Source organism: Pararge aegeria, chromosome 18 (genome assembly GCF_905163445.1).
Source record: "Pararge aegeria chromosome 18, ilParAegt1.1, whole genome shotgun sequence".
NCBI lineage: Eukaryota > Metazoa > Arthropoda > Insecta > Lepidoptera > Nymphalidae > Pararge > Pararge aegeria.
The window spans coordinates 3,790,560-3,807,551 of record NC_053197.1 but is presented as its reverse complement, the minus strand read 5'-3'; the positions used below and the strand labels follow the sequence as shown (position 1 = coordinate 3,807,551).

Below are 16,992 nucleotides of genomic sequence, written 5' to 3'. Positions count from 1 at the left end.
AATATAACAAAAAGAAAGGTTTGGAAATTTATCTAGCCTTTTTCGAGTTTCTGCGAGATGCGCGGCAATTTTTTTTTTATGATCAAATTCATTTACTTTTAGTCGTTATCGGTGACGTGGCCTAGTCAAAACAACAGCATATATTATTCTATATGTTAATTGCTAACAAGCAATATGTATATATATATATAAATGTATATTAATATCCTGCCAACCTGAATTGAAATGATGTTTAAGATTCTAAGCTCTACATTCCTTTCTCTTATGATTCAGAAGAGAAAGGAATGTAGAGTTTCTTATATCACCAACTACAGTTTGGACAAAATTAAACACATATTATAACCTCTATAGTACAAAAATAATTATTTAAATCGGTTATAATTTGTCGGAGTTGGTCGGTGTAAAATCGTCAAACACTCATCCCCTCTCCCAAAGGAACCGAGCTTAATGTCCGGATAAAAAGTACCCTATATTACTTCTAACACTGCCAAGAATATGTGTAAAAAGTTTCATGAGGATCGGTATAGTAGTTTTTGCGTGAAAGCGTAACAAACAAACTTACATTGTCATTTATAATATTAGTAGGGATGAAATTACACGAGAGCGGTGACCTCTTGGGTACTAATTTCACAATTTAAGTATAAAACGGTGTTCTAAATTTATTATTTACAATTTCAATAAAATATGCAGAGTTTAAGAAATAGGCTGCGAGGCCCTGAGATTTGTTCAAAATATACCCGAAATATGGCGAGTAGCAACCTCGAAGCGACACCTGTAAAATCTCCCATCAGGTAATTCCTTGGAAATAAAAGCGGCAATATAAATTAATAATGAAACATGCAATCGAGGACTTACTACGGGTATAATTAAATTTAAAAATCGTTGTATTTTTGTGTTCTGCTTTTATTTTATTCCGTCCTCGTTTTATTTTACATTCAAGTGATATTAAAGAAACGCGTAGATTTCCAAATATTTATATCGTCTTTAAATAAATATTTGTTATACAATATTTTTTTTTTTAGCCAAATTTTTCTAATTGTACATATTTGTGCCAACTTGCGCAGTAGCAAGAGTTGCTGGTTTGAAAGATAATGTTTCCTATGTAATTTTTGTTTCAATTCTACATTTATATTTAGTGCAATTTTGTTCTTCTTAAAATATATAAAAAATAAGTTATTTATTGTAAATATCAATTTTAGTTTGTAATTATTATTACTTATAACTTAGTCTGATCTGTGACTATATTTTGACTATTCCAATTAAAATTTAGTCAGTTTTACTCAGAAAATTAATATTTTCATTTAATTTGTCAAATCTCTCTGAAATAATCCACAAATTACTTGTAAAATCTAAAAATCTTGAAAGCTCACGAGGTCATGTTTTTATCACATGTAAGATGCTTTGCAATTTATGATACACCATCAGTTTCGATCATAGGAAATATTTTACCTGCAGTACGTAATTCAAAGTCCCGAAGAAAAAAAATACATGGAAATTCTGCTTAATATGTATTCATGAAGCCATCGATGATAGAGGAACGTGCTGGCGAAGTTTTAACAAGTTGTGACTTCATCGAGATCAACTCGCCCGAACAATAATCGAGAACTTTTATGGAATTATGAGGACATGAAATCGGAAATAGGTTTTACCCTTTCAGCTGAACTTTGGATGAATACGAATCAGATGGGGGCAAAGTTTAATAACGTTTGATCGATTCGTTGTGTGAATAAGTTGGACCACTGGATGCTACTATCAGTATCTGTATTGTTTTATTCAACTGTTTAAGCCCTAGGACTCAAATTGAGCTAGTATTTTTATCGCGAGCTTAAAGCCAGGAACTACACTTCATTAATCCTAATAATTGTTCAAACGTTAACCTTAACCGGTTATAAAAAAACGTTACTTAAATCTTTGCATAAAATAATTATTCACTGGCCGTTATAAAAATAAAAATTGTTCAGACTGAGAATGGTTTCATATCCTAGTTCATCATCATCGCAACCCATTACCGGACCACTACAGTGCACGGGTCTCCTCCCACAATGAGAAGGGGTTAAGGCCGTAGTCCACCACGTTGGCCTAGTGCGGATTGGTGGACTCCACACACCTTTGAGAACATTATGTAGAACTCTCAGGCATGCAGGTTTCCTCTAGATGCTTTCCTTCACCGTTGAAGCATGTGATATTTTTATTACTTACAACGAACATAACTTAGAAAAGTTGGAGGTACGCACTCCTACTTTCCTAAATTATGGGATTTGAACGCGGCCCTACGAAAGTGAAGTCGAGCTCCTGCCCACTGGGCTATCACCGCTTCATATATACCTACTAGTTAAATGTATTTAATTCTATTAATAAATAATTTATAACTGTAGATAGGTCTTGTGTATTGAAAATACTGTGGAAGGGTTAAAATTTACAAACTTTAAGGAACGTATTCCTTAACAAAATCTTAATCAACAAGGATTAATTCTAACCGAGAAAAAATTTGGGTATACGTTTAAATCCAAACTCGGTGAATTAATTCGGGCCATTTTATTGTAAGCCCCTTTTTTATGAAAAGTATCCCTCACAGTCTTTTAAATATATAAAGTCCTTAATACTTAAGTAGTAGGAGTAGTGATACAAGGTTTTTCATCAGCCTATCTACAAATTTAGTCAGATAGGTCTGGGAGAGTCTTTATCGCTGGGCCACGAGCTTGTGGGATAAACGCGAGAATTTACAGGAGTTTAATGTTTTTTTTTAATTTTTTTCAGCACCAGTAGCACTTCTAATAAGTTTCCATACAAACTTTAATCCACAATTCCACAGTATTTCAATATAGCTACTATTTATGAAGTACTACTTGTTGCGCGTGTCCTTCCCCATTTATTACGGTTTTTGCAAAGTTTGTATTCTGGGATAAAAAAATAGCCTATATTACTCTCCGTTCTACTAACTCCATGCGTAAGAACTTTTTTTTTTCGTCACTTAAAGATTTCAAACAGATATAGATAGACTATTTCTCAATCAGTAATTAGGCGCGGGAAATTTACGATAGTTATATATTCTGTTCCCCACTTATTAGTCCGTATACAAATTCTAATAAGTTTCCATACAAACTAATCCACTGTTCCACAGTATTTCAATATACATTGATTTCGTTTGTACGGCTCCTTGAACTCTAATGTTTAACAACTTATAATATTTCTCAAGAATTTCGCTATTGAATGCAAAAATGATTTATGAAGTACTACTTGGTGTGCGTGTCCTTCCCCATTTATTACGGTTTTTGGAAAGCCGTTTGATTCTGGGATAAAAAGTACCCGACATTATTCTCCATTCTTTTAACTAACTAGCTAGCTCTGTCAAAAATGAAGTTGGCATAGAGTTGACTTAGCAACAACTTAGTTAGGGCGTAAAGGAAGGACAGACACACTTTGTGATTAATAATAAAATAAATAAATAAAAATAAATATACTACGACAATACCACACATCGCCACCTAGCCCAAAGTAAGCGTAGCTTGTGATATGGGTACTACTGATGAATATTTTTATGCATAATATACGTAAATACTTAGAATATATATATAAACACCCAGACACTGAAAAACATTCATGCTCATCACACAAACATTTTCCAGTTGTGGGAACCGAACCCACGACCTTCGACTCAGAAAGCAGGGTCGCTGCAAACTGCGCCAATCGGCCGACAATATTAGTAGGGACAACTGGTAGTTTTAGAGATTAGCGCATTTAAACAAAGGAAAAAAATAAACTGTTCAGGTTAATTACGTTTAACACATAACACCGTGGCCCTACGTTTGGTCGCGAAAGCTACTTTGCGCTGTTAAATAATTCCGCAACAAAAGTAGGCAGGTGCTTTGAGAGGACAATCATTGTAAATTTATCATTCATGTACCAATTTGTACCTTCACTTGACCTTAGTACATTGTGGTTGAATTAGATACTTAGATTTCTATTGTCTCCTAATCGAATATAGGAGGCGGTTGGAGTCTATACGCTTAACTGATCAATAGTTTAATACTAACTAACTTGCTCCTTTGGTTTTTGGTTAGCATGTTCTACTGCAGGTCATGAGGACCCGGGTTCGATTTTTATGAAGTTTAATAGGTTGATAGGTTACTATGAAGAAATTCTTCGTACAAGCCCTGAGTCTGGAAATTCGCCCGTGCCTAAGAAGGCACGTTAAGCCATCGGTCCTGCGCCTGATCACTTTTCGGTTGTGTTAAAGCTGCCGACCCAGTGGACTATGACAATATCATAATATATATTAGTTTATTATTTTTATATATATATTTCTTTTTATTTTTTTATTTGTGTAATTTTTGTATTATTCGTATGTAGTTTTCTGAATGTAGGTTTATAATAATTTTACACCTCCTATTTGTCTTCGCTCATGTTGTCCCAACCCTAAAGTTGCCTGGCATAGATTACTTCTAAGCTAGAAGGCAACCTTTTGTATTCTACTCCAGTCTTTCTGTTTCTCTCTATTCGTCCTTTATTTTCCTAACTGTGTAGTGGTGTACAAATAAAGAATTTAATTAAATAAATAAATAGTATGAGAGAGAGGGAATAGAGAGTGCACATTTATTTGTGTATACACTTGTTCACTTACTTAACTCCTGCCTTGTCGAAAATCTCTACTGGAGATTGTCCACCGTGGCCGAAAACCGTCAGGGAAACTGATATCATATGTGTCTCTGGTCATAAATCTTTTTACCAACGGTGTGGAGAGGTGGAAAAGATTAAAGGCTATTGTGCTCACGGGTCGACTTTTATTAATATATCTAGACCGTGCTAAAACTACTCATGTGAACACATATTATTGTCATAATAATATTAGGTTATATGTGGGTCGATCCCCGGCGGGTCATTTGATATTTTCGTGCCGAAACCAATGAGGGGTAGGGGTCATTAGGGGTTTATTAAAACTAACTGCCTTACTCCCTAACAGGTTCACCCATCTCTAACAAGTTCTAAGCATCTTAAGCAGCATCATTACTTATCCTCAGGTGAGATTCTAGTCAAGAGCTTACTTGAAAACAAAAACAGTGAACATAACTACGAGTACATTACGGCGGATTGGGGCAGCGGACAGCGACCCTTCTTTCTAAGTCCAAAGACGTGGGTTCGATTCCCAAAACTGGTAAATGTTTGTGTGATTTACATGAATGTTTTTCAGTATCTGGGTGTTTATCTGTATGTTACAAGTATTATGTATATTATTCATAAAAATATTCATCAGTCATCTTAGTACCCACAACACAAGCTACGCCTACTTTGCCTAGATGGCGATGTGTACATTGTCGTAGTATATTTATTTATTTACCTTAAGCAACTCATTACTAACCTCCAGGTGAGAATGCAGTAAAGAGCTAACTCGAAAATAAAACCGGTAAAAATAACTAAATGTGAGAAGAATATATCCACATACATACGTTAAGCAGCACAAAAGCTCGTACTAATAAACGAGTGACACTAATTGGACAGAGATTGCTTCGCCGTGGTCCCTGAGATGGAATTTCTTTTAAAATATCACCCTAAAACTTTCAACGTTCGACAAAAATCTGGAGACTCATCTACGTAATAAATCTGAGGATAACTTTGCGTCTTCATTTAAAGCGTAACAGTAATTTTTTTATCGATTTCAGTCAAAAACTATAAGCATAACTAATCACTTGAATTTGCCAATGTTCTATAACTACAAAGATTGTCGTAACTGACTGACAGACAACCTACCACTAGCCAAAAAAAAAAATATTTATCTCCGGAGTTCTCAACATTTTTTTTTTATTTTAACCTAGGGGAAAGTGCATTTATTCGTGTTGCTAAGTTATTGGCCTGCACAGGGTTTTTGGCCAGGGTATGCATAAAGAAGGAAAACGCCATAAAATGGAAAAATCCTTCACAGGAGTTATACGAAAATTTTAGGGTAGACAGAGCTTTTGGGCATGTATGAAGTGCACGCCACTGGGTGTGTCTATTCTATCTGTACACTCAGTTGTTTGGCGATTTCGCATGTTGCTGGTTATATGCCGCAGATAAAGTTTTCCAACTTGCAAAGTGATGTGAAAACTAACCCGTCGACAATTAAGCCACAGGGATGCGGCAACGGGTCGGCGGCTTTTGATTGATGACATTTTTTTTTTTTTTTTAAAGTATATAGACAAGTGCTTGACTGCAATCACACCTGATGGTAAATGATGATGCAGCCTAAGATGAAGCGCGCTTACCTAGAAGATGCCTATTCACTCTTGATTTGAAGGTACCCAGATTATAGGTATCAGGGAAGACGGAAGATGGGAGGGCATTCCAGGCTTTTGCGGTGCGGATCAGAAAGGAAGAAGCAAAACGCTTCGTACGTGTTGATGGTATTTCAACCACGTAACGGTGCAGATTCTTTCGGTGCCTCGCAGTTCGATGGTAGAAAGGAGATGGTTTGACCAAATCGAATAGCTCCTGAGCACACTCTCCGAAATGTATCTTGTAGAAAACAGCCAGACAAGCAACCTTGCGCCGGTGTTCAAGGCTTTGAAGTCTACTGACTACAAGGTCGTTGCCAATGAGTCTCCTAGCACGACGATCCACCGAATCCAAAGCATCGAGCTGGTACTTGGCAGAGCCATCCCATAAATGACTGCAGTACTCCATGCACGACCGAACCTGAGCTTGCTACAGGGTTAGAAGCTGTTCTGGCGTGAAGTAGCGCTTAACTTTGTTGAGGATGCCAAGTTTTTTGCCAGCAGTTTTAGCTTTGGACTCGATGCATCGTCCAAAGCTTAGATTGGACGAAATGCTGATATATTTCATTATAAATTACTTATCTTAATTTTCGAATTTAAAACTTTTAGTTTAAATATCTACCTACGCAAAAAGTAGAGTGTGTTGTTTTAAAAAAAAAAAAAAACTTTCTTTTGCGTGTACTATATATACATATTTATATATCCAGTGGCGTGCACTGGGTTTCTTATCATTGTATGCATACACCATAAAACGGCACAAGTTCTCCTCCTATACGAGTTATATATCAATGTTAGGGTATGCAGTGATTTTGTACATGTATGGAGTGCACGCCACTGTATATATCTATATATAGTATTCCTACCTCTCAGTTTTCACTCCTCTTTTTTTTACGTTTATGTTATCTATAACATAATAAGCTACTAAATATTTTTATAAGTGTCATGTTACACCAGTACAATTTTTGACATAAAATTTAAACGAGTTAATTGTTTAAATCGACAATCGTACCAATTTTGATTTTGATTTTCGTATATTTACGAATACTACATAATACAAAAGGATAAGAGTAAGACAATTTAAATGTCCTCCGATATTTTCAATCACAATTTATAGAGATTATTTTTAGTATATTTTTTTCTTGGAAATGTGTACTCTGACGTTGTGATGGAAAAGGTTGTAAGAATATAGAATCTAAGTCTATTCCATTCCAAACAAATCCTTTACACTGACGGCTTGACGAACTCTACATACTGTTTGAACCTCGACTTCTCGTAAGTCTTAAACTTTTACTTCGTTTCATAGTTTATATTCCCAGGACACACACTAAGCGCTTTGCTTCCACATTTCAAGTACGCAAAGATCTTGAGTGCCCTTCCGGCTTCAGGTTTCCGTACGTTTCTATCTTTTCTTTCAGAGATGGTGTGTCTTTATGAGAGTTATTGGTGTCATCTTATTTCAAAAAATTGCGGTAATTAAAGTGTTGATAGCCTAGTGGTTAGGACTTCAGCTTCACTTTCAAGTTATTTGCGTTTTAAGCAATTAGGATTTCACTTGGCTCAACAGCGAAGGAAATACATCGTAATGAAACCTGCGCGCGTGAGAGTTATTTTTACATGAAGTTCTAAAAGCTAGTGAAATTTGCGCATTATTAGAAAAAAGAAATTAAAATTAAATAATCAAGTAAATTTATTTATACATTTTCAATGGAATAGGAGATCTCTTAACTAAATAAACAGTTGCGGTAAATTTAGAAATCAGGTAACCCGAGACTACAAAATATCAGTCAAGTGCAATTAAAAACCACACTGAAGTAAGTTAATTATATTTTGCTGGTATTTTTTATAAGTTGCACTACAAAATTTCGAATGTTAATATTCATATTAACTGTTCTAGTCTTTTTGTTTCTGAGATTTTGTTTACAATAGGTAAAATAAGTCCGAAAATATTTAAACTGCCACAACCCTAAATTGACAAAAGCCCGAAGGCAACCCGTTAAAGCGATTCCGTCGGTCTTCTATATATTTTTTTTACATTTAGATAACCGTGAACAGGCCTGCGCTCTGTTGTTTTATTTTAGCGGGAATTTCGTGCGTTTGTTTATCCGGCCTTATCCGGAAAAAACTGGAATGAGCCGGAAAATTGTCTAACATTTTATAGTAAAACCGCACCCACCGCAAAACGGAAATGTTTTATCGTCTTCAATAAATTTCGCGAAAGTCAGTTTATATGTTATGTGCCATGAATTCTAAGAGATTTCCTCTCTTCTCACCTTAAGAGCCGGATACACCTGAAATGTGACTTTGGAAATTGAATTTTGCTATAAAATAAATTACGGGGAAGTGCTAAAGCCAGAAACTTAATTTATACTACTGCTGAATTCAGGCGAGCGAATTTTACAGCCTTCTCAAATATTAAGTGCTATATACATACATAGTTTTGACTTTTATTGATAAGGGTTATTCACATATCATGAGGCATGACAGTTAGAACAAGATAGATTCGATAAAAATACCTAAACTAAAATTTATTATGAAATTAATTGCAAATTTATAATTAATATTCCATAAGTCGCCTAGTACGACACCCTCGGAAAGAGGTATGATATTTTCAACAGAAATCATATCTTTCGGCAAGACACGAAAATATCAGAATACAGTAAGTAGATTTTAAGGTGATTTTTTTATGCTTATCATGATTGCCTATGTTTGAAACAATATATATATTTTTATATATGATGTGAAATATCAGAATTGCCTGAGAAGAGCCCCAGACACCTTCTGTTAAGAGCCACGTATTCTAACCATGTGTAAAATGCGTTATTGTGGTTTGAATATTAGAGATAAGTTTGTATTGAGGTAGGTATATATATAACATATTGGTATGAGGTTTCGAGTTATTAACTAAATACATAAATTTTTAGAGACTTAATTTACTTCTGGCACGGTTTACATATCCCATTACTTGAGGCTGATATCGTATTTTTAAATTAAGCATTTGTTACTTATGGATAAAATAGCTATTTAATAGATAAATAATTCTAAAATCGGTTAAGTATTTTCAAAGTACGATTTCAAATAAACGAACAATCAAATAAACAAATCTTACTATATAATATTATTTTATATTAAACTCTCTTACATAATAAATAACTCCATCCAATCTTACTGTCCATTTTAATTTAACAAGGCTATTTTTAATTCTTTATTCGCATTCCACATTTTTTAGCTGAAAAATAGCACATGTTTTTAACGATAACGGGCGTTTCGAGTACGAAAACAAGATAATTGAGTTAAAAGAGTATGTGCTTCGAGATTACTGACTTCAAAAAAGAAGGTTCGCATTTTAAACCTACGGTATGTCTGAACCTCAGTAGGTTCTTTGCTTCAATGTTAACATTTATTTTTATTAGCGCTATCAGTTTGAGTAACTATTATAAAATTATTAACCGAGTGAGTGAATGCTGATCCAAAGTCAAAAGTATCTTTATTCAAGTAGGCCCATAGGTGGTGCCATGCGTACATTACATGAGAATTACACGGTAGTGAGATGATGGCGATAACCATATTCGTAAACTTAAAACTAAAGCTACGAGGGTTCCAAATGCGTCCTGGTCTAAGAAGTGCCGGGTGTTTTTCTTTTGTTAAAGAGTTCAACATTTTTTTTCTTTATTGAAACATCTCCATCAGACTTCGATTCACTCACTCGTTTAATATTTTTACGCGTTGTGCATTGCGCAAGTGTTTACTTTTATATGTATGCTATAGAATATTTTACACGTTTCGTGTTACCCAGTAAGTGATAGGGCTATTTTATATTTAAAAAAAAAACCTTTACACGTGTGTTAATTTTTTTTTTAAATAAAAATAAAATGTTACAGATATATTTTTGACGACCTCCCTGGCGCAACGGTGTGCCCCGTTTTTTCTACTTGGAGGTCCAGGGTTCGAATCCCGGCAGTCGCAATTTGATAATTGATAATTTCTGAACTTTCTCTGGTCTGGTCTGCTGGAAGGCTTTGGTCGTGGCTAGTTACCACCCTACGAATCTGGTTATCGCCATCATCTCACTAACGTGTAATTCTTATGTACGCATCAAAAGTGCCACCTATGGGCCTACTTGAATAAAGATATTTTTGACTTGACTTTGACTTTGAAATTGTCTGTCTATTTAAGGGGCGTTAAGGACTATCATAAAAATTATAATCTTAAAACAATACGTACTGCTTTAAGCTCCTGTAAGTTCAAGACCCTAGAAAACGCCATTCTATTCACAAAAAAATATTTTGCCAATAGCTGTGCCACAGAGATATCTATTAAATGATAAAGCTTAGATACCTATATTATATGAGATCGGGTGACAATGTAAAATGCGATATCATTTATTTAATGATGTAGAACCTAAACGCTTAGAACGAGCGTCGTCGACACCTATTGTATTACGTCTTATTAGTTTTGCACAAAGCTGTGACGTGACGATAAATGGCGGGGCAGACAACATTGTTATTAGGTATATGACTAGACATACTAGAAAGACAATTTGTTTTATTCCTTTACAACTTAGCCTTTGACTGGTGGTAAGTGATCTTGCAGTCTAAGATGGCGGCGGGCTAATCTGTTTAGGGAGTATAGCACGGCTGAAGTCTCCCACCAGACCAGACCAGACAAGACCAGAAAAAAATTTAAATGTTTTTGTTTATATACTTCTTTTCGAAATTGGGTAAGTATATAGATCTTAAATGTTATGGTTAGCTCTTAACCAAATTCCGCTAAACAGCATGCAGCAGTATATATAAAAATCATGTTAAAATAATATCACACTTTACCCATGAGATAGTCATTCATTGCATATTAACTTTTATTCACTAAGAATTCCTTCAATTTCCGCTTAAATGAAATTGATAAATAGAAACTACTGAGTTTCGTGCGGGCTTTTCTAAGTACAACTTGCCTTACCGAGGAGATGAAGTAGATGGCAGAGAGTAAGCCAACATGAAATAGATTAATTTTGTTTTTTTTGGACTAGCGGTTTCTTATGGCTTTGTTTCCGTGTAACTTTCCCTTATCCACTATTCCAAAACAGATAACCACGATAGTTGCTTATAATAGAACTGAAATTTCCTTAGTATATACAGCATGTTCATAAAAAGCTCTTTCGCTTCGTACCAAACTAGATGGGCGTCCCAAGATCATGCATTGGCTATCGATCTCGATATATTTATATATTACTAGCTGTTGCCCGCGACTTCGTCTGCTTTTGATTTTTTTTTTGGTGGTTCCTCTATGTCCAACCACAGTTTGGGCAAAATTAAACACATATTATAACCTCTAAAGTACAAAAATAATTATTTAAATCGGTTATTATTTGTCGGAGTTATGGTGTAAAATCGTCAAACACTTTCATCCCCTCTCCCAAAGGAAACGATCTTAATGTCGGGATAAAAAGTATCCTATATTACTTCTAACACTTCCAAGAATATGTGTACAAAGTTTCATGAGGATCGGTTAAGTAGTTTTTGCGTAAAAGCGTAACAAACCAACTTACATTCACATTTATAATATTAGTAGGATATCAATATCAAACCATTACCGGCCCTCTACCACAATGAGAAGGTGTCTCCCACAATAAGAAGGGGTTAAGGCCGTAGTCCAACACGCTGGCCCAGTGCGGATTGGTGGACTCCAAACACCTTTGAGAACATAATGTGGAAATCTCATGCTTTCTTTACGATGTTTCCCATCACCGTTAAAGTAATACTTTAATTGCTTTAAAGAACGGACATAAATTAGAAAAGTTAGAGGTGCTTGCTGGGATTCGAACTCGCCCCCACAAAAGTGAAGTCGAACCCAATGGGCTAGCACCGCTTCACTTCATCGTTACAAAAACATTTTTGAAATCTTTAATTAATTAAAAAAGCGGTTATCTTAGAAACCTTTTAATGTAAATATCACAAAGGAAGGCAATTTTAGACGCATGTAGGAAGAGGGAGAATGGAAAATCGTAGATCCTTTGGTTTCTCAGAAGGCAACCTTATAACGGTAGATAAAAGTAAACGCTTACATGGAGGTCGTTCGCTATTTTTAACCGGTTGAGCAGCGGTTTACTTTTGATGCGTACATTAGGTACATGAAAAATTAGAACATACAGAATTGAGAGGATGGCGAAAACTTAAAAACTAAAGCTATGAGAGTTCCAAACGCGCCCGTCTCAAGTAAGAGCCCATAACAGACTTAGCCGGTTTTTTGTTAGTTATCACCATCTCACATTGTTATCTAAAACTATTTAAAAAGCAAGCGTTAACGTCGTCCTTTATACTAGAATATGAAATTTCTATAAGCTTAAGTTTATTACAAACTTTGAACTTTTTAAAATACCTGCAAGAGATCTCATAAATATTTACCGGTATTTAATTGTAAAATGGTATCCAATTTCCTGTATATTAATTAATTATTTTTGCTTGTAATGTTCAATTTTTCTGAACGATGGAAGCGTAAGGTTGTAGTTATGATGAAAGCTTTACAGGTAAATGTTCAAATGATAAGAGTCACTTGATTTTAATTTTTTACACGTGATTTTAGATCTGTATCTGATTTCTTTTAATAAAAACTTAGGTACCTACTGAAGGATGATTTTTGCACGTAATGTATAGCAAAATATAACACGCTGCAACGCGTTCTATCACCGTATGCGCTGGCCTTTAAAAATACGTTTCCGCTCTGGATCTTGTTTGTATTGGTTGGTTATCTTTGTACAGGTAAACGTTTGCTCATGAATATTTTATATGACATCAAAGGCTGCGGGTATCGAGTGTTTTGAAATGTTTTCCTCAAAACCTCTCGATTTTATTATATTCAGACAACTTATTTATTTGTTCTTTACGAAGTAAATAGCTGTATTTCATTTTTCATTCACTTCGGGGTTATTTCTGTAACATTTTTAATAATATTAGAAAGATATCGATTTCAAACTTGTAACTCTTATTTACAAGTAGTGTTTTATACAAATAGTGTAGTTAGATTTATGAGATATGATTTAACTTCTAGGTTTGTAAGGTACCTACTTAGTTTGTTTAGTTGCAAATTTTTGTTTTGTTGTATTCATTAGGTAATAAGAGAGACAATTATTAGTAGAACCCGTCTGGGGTTATGGGATTACTATAACTGCCGTACTCCTAAGTGGTTAGCCAGCTATCATCTTAGACTGCATCATCACATTCCAACAGGTGAGATTGCAGTCAAAAGATAACTTTTAGTGGAATAAAACAAATGTTCCCTGGACGCCAAAGTCCTATCACAGTTCGTTTCTAATACGCACCGCAATGATCTGAAATCCCTTTCCGGATTCCGTTTACCACTATAATATAAGTCAATCACTCATTGTATGATAACCTTTAAAAATCTTCAAGGAAAGAAAGGTGTCAATTAAAGCTATATTAGCACTTACTCTAACATAGGTGTAACTGCAACTTTAATGGGAAAAAAAAAACAATTCATAAAAATGTAAGCTTCCAACAAGCACCGTTCTACGTTTTAATTTCGCCCGTGGAATGATCAAAGATTAAAATATAATAGGCATTTTCATTAAAATTCCTTCCCAAGGAAGACTTATCTAGAATTTCATATTAAAAGATTACCGTGAACTAATTTTCATAACGACTTTAAAGAGTATGATACCTTGTTGGTATAGTATATTATTTCTTAATATAAACCGATTTTTCCCCCGTGATTTTTTATTAACATTTATATTTGGTTACAATAAGATGTCATGATGTCATCATAATCATATTACTACCGGCCCACTACAAGGCACAGGTCATTGAGAAGAGGGCAACGTGGTCCACCACGCTAGCCCAGTACGGATTGGTGGATTCCACACATCTTTGAGAACATTATGTAGAACTCTCAGGCATGCAGGTTTCCTCTCGATGTTTTCCTTCACCGTTAAAGCAAGTGATATTTTTTATTACTTAAAACGCACATAACTCAGAAAAGTTAGTGCTGGGATTCGAAAACGGCCCCCCGAAAGTGTAGTCGAGCTCCTACCCACTGGGCTTGAAATCAATAAGATGCAATCCAATATTATTTAATGAGTCTGAGTCAAAACGTATTTAATTCATAATATAGACCTTCATTGCACTTTTGATGCATACAAGATAAAACACCTCAGTAACGTCTTTGTCGTAGGCTGGTAACTAGCCACTATAGCCTACACCCTTCTCACTCTTCTAGGAGACCCGTGTCCTGTAGCAGGCTAGAACTGGACTAGTAATGGGTTGATGGGATGATGGAAATATTACCTTTATTGAGGAGGCGTACAGGTAGGTGCACTACAGATACAAAACGGCCGATTGGCGCAGTGGGCAGGGACCCTGCTTTCTGAGTCAAAGGCCAAGGATTCGATTCCCACAACCGGAAAATGTTTGTGTGATGAACAGGAATGTTTTTCAGTGTCTGGGTGTTTATATGTATTTTATAAGTATTTATGTATATTATTCATAAAAAAATATTAAACGGTCATCTTAGCACCCATAACACAAGCTTTGCTTATTTTGGGGCTAGATGGCGATGTGTGTATTGTCGTAGTATATTTATTTATTTAAAAAAAAATCCGTATTGTTTCTTTTAACGTTGTAGCTGTCAAATTAGGCTCTTTAAAAATATTCGATTACAAGTTATCGCTGTGATTAATGTACGTAACAATGCAGTTCAAGACAATGCAATGAGTTTAATATGGGAATAATCTGCAAGAAGTATGACATTTCTTAGAGCCGGGTCCAGATTTATATCATTTTCCTGATATGATCCTTATTAAGCTTTTTTACTCATTGTAGGTATCTTTCGGTTTACTTGGTATCACAATTGCCTAGTTATCTCTTATCTCTCCTTTGATGATCCGGCAAAAACCGACTAGTCATGAAACTGGACGTATCACGCATCGTATCGGATAGACTGTGTACGACTGCGCTGGTATAGTCTAGCTATTTTGAACGCGGCATCGCAGAGGACCGCTTTCTTACTACTATTAATGGTAGGGCTTTAATGGTAACCAGATGAGATTCTTTTCGTGTTTTTTTCCGTGACCCAGTCCACCCGACCAGTTGATCTAGGATCGTTTAGGCTTTAGATAGTGGAAGTCTGACATAACATTTGTGTCTCCAAAAAAAATATATCAAAAGCGCATCGCTTGGGAGGCGCTTAAAACACCCAAAGTAAATCATATTTTATTTAAATACATTTGAAATCTCTTCGACGCATATTTTTGCAGAAAGCAATAATTAGTCGAAAAGTAGGTAGGTACAAGCAGTACCTACCTACTTTTCGACCAATTGAGAACACTATTATGTGTTTTTTGTGCATTTATTTAAGCCGTTTGTGTATTAAACCGGCTAGGTTTCAATTATGTGAACATATATGTAACATGTATGTTTTACTGACCTTATGTTACTGAAATTTAGAAAGGTATAACTTATAACTAAAGCTATATCATCCTGGATTTATAAATGTATTCCCTTATATAGTAATTTTCCTGCAAATAATATCACTATTGTATGACTTATGCACTTTAATAAATAGCCAGCTGTTACAAAGTTTTACCTCCATCACGTTCTTAATCTTCTTTAGGATAGGACACTTATGCCCAACAGTGGAACGATAAATAAAAATGTTGTGTCCTTATTCTTGTTGGGATAGTGTTTTGTTAATAAATACTACTGAAAGAAAATTAGGCCCAAAGCTATATATCTAACTAAAATAACCTCATATAATACCCTTAAATAATAAATAAAAAGAATAAAAACATATAAAATTGCATCAAATGAGTATGTTCAAATGATTATAACTCAAAAGCTAAAATAATAACAATGTCAGAAGCGAAAAGTTGCTAAGCGAAAACACACATCTGAACTTTTGTTAATACATATAAAGAACAAAAACAACGAAGTGAGAAAATCGCTGAAGTTCCTTAACAACCGAAAGCGGGATCGAAAATAATGAACTTACAGTAATATCCAGGAACTTTAGGAACTCCGCTGGGCACGCACAGTATAATCACAATTAGCGAGACAAGTTGGCAAAAAAGTTCCAAGCATGAACGATTTTCGCACGAAAGTTCCGCGAGTTTTCGGGGGAAACGTCGTCCCGGACCGCGATCGAGTTTAGCACTGACTTACTGAGGCATTGGGGCAAATGCTCCAATTGGGAGGGAGTGGACACAATAGGGTGGCTCTGGCTTCACAGAAATTGATAGATAGTTTAAACTTACTTTTTTGGGTTACCTCGATTATGCTTTTATCAGTTGACGGGTCCTTTCTCGGAAGTATTTACTCGAGCACAGGTAAAATGGTTAGGATGAGTCATAAGTTAGAGGTTTATAATATTCACGTGCATTTTTTGTTGTACTTTTTTATAATAATAATAATAATTAATATATTAAGCTGGCTCATGGTGGATTATTGTATGCTTGAAGAGGTTAGTTTGTATGCGTATTACTTACAGTACAGGATACATCTAATAAGCAACTTTGTTCTTACATATTTATGCTAAACAAACTAGAGAAGAATGAAATTTAGTATAAAGTTATAACTCATAGGTTATTTTTAATCCCAAAAAATACTTATAATTATGTATTTCTCAACATTAGTAAGGACTCATATTCGACTTTGATTTGGACGCATTCCATTAAATAAATTCACTTATTTAATGGGTAAGGTTTCAACACCCAACTGCCCAGAATATTGTGTGGTCGAGG

General features: G+C 35.0%; 1 protein-coding gene across 1 annotated transcript in view; it reads right to left on the bottom strand.

The window, feature by feature from the left end:
- LOC120631538 (connectin-like) overlaps positions 1-16,362 on the bottom strand; it is a 38,544-nt gene extending 22,182 nt beyond the window's left edge. Inside the window, exon 1 of the mRNA XM_039901167.1 lies at positions 16,245-16,362. The gene's annotated coding sequence lies outside the window, so the exon portion shown is untranslated. The remainder of the gene's footprint in view (positions 1-16,244) is intronic.
- Positions 16,363-16,992: the final 630 nt, after the last annotated feature.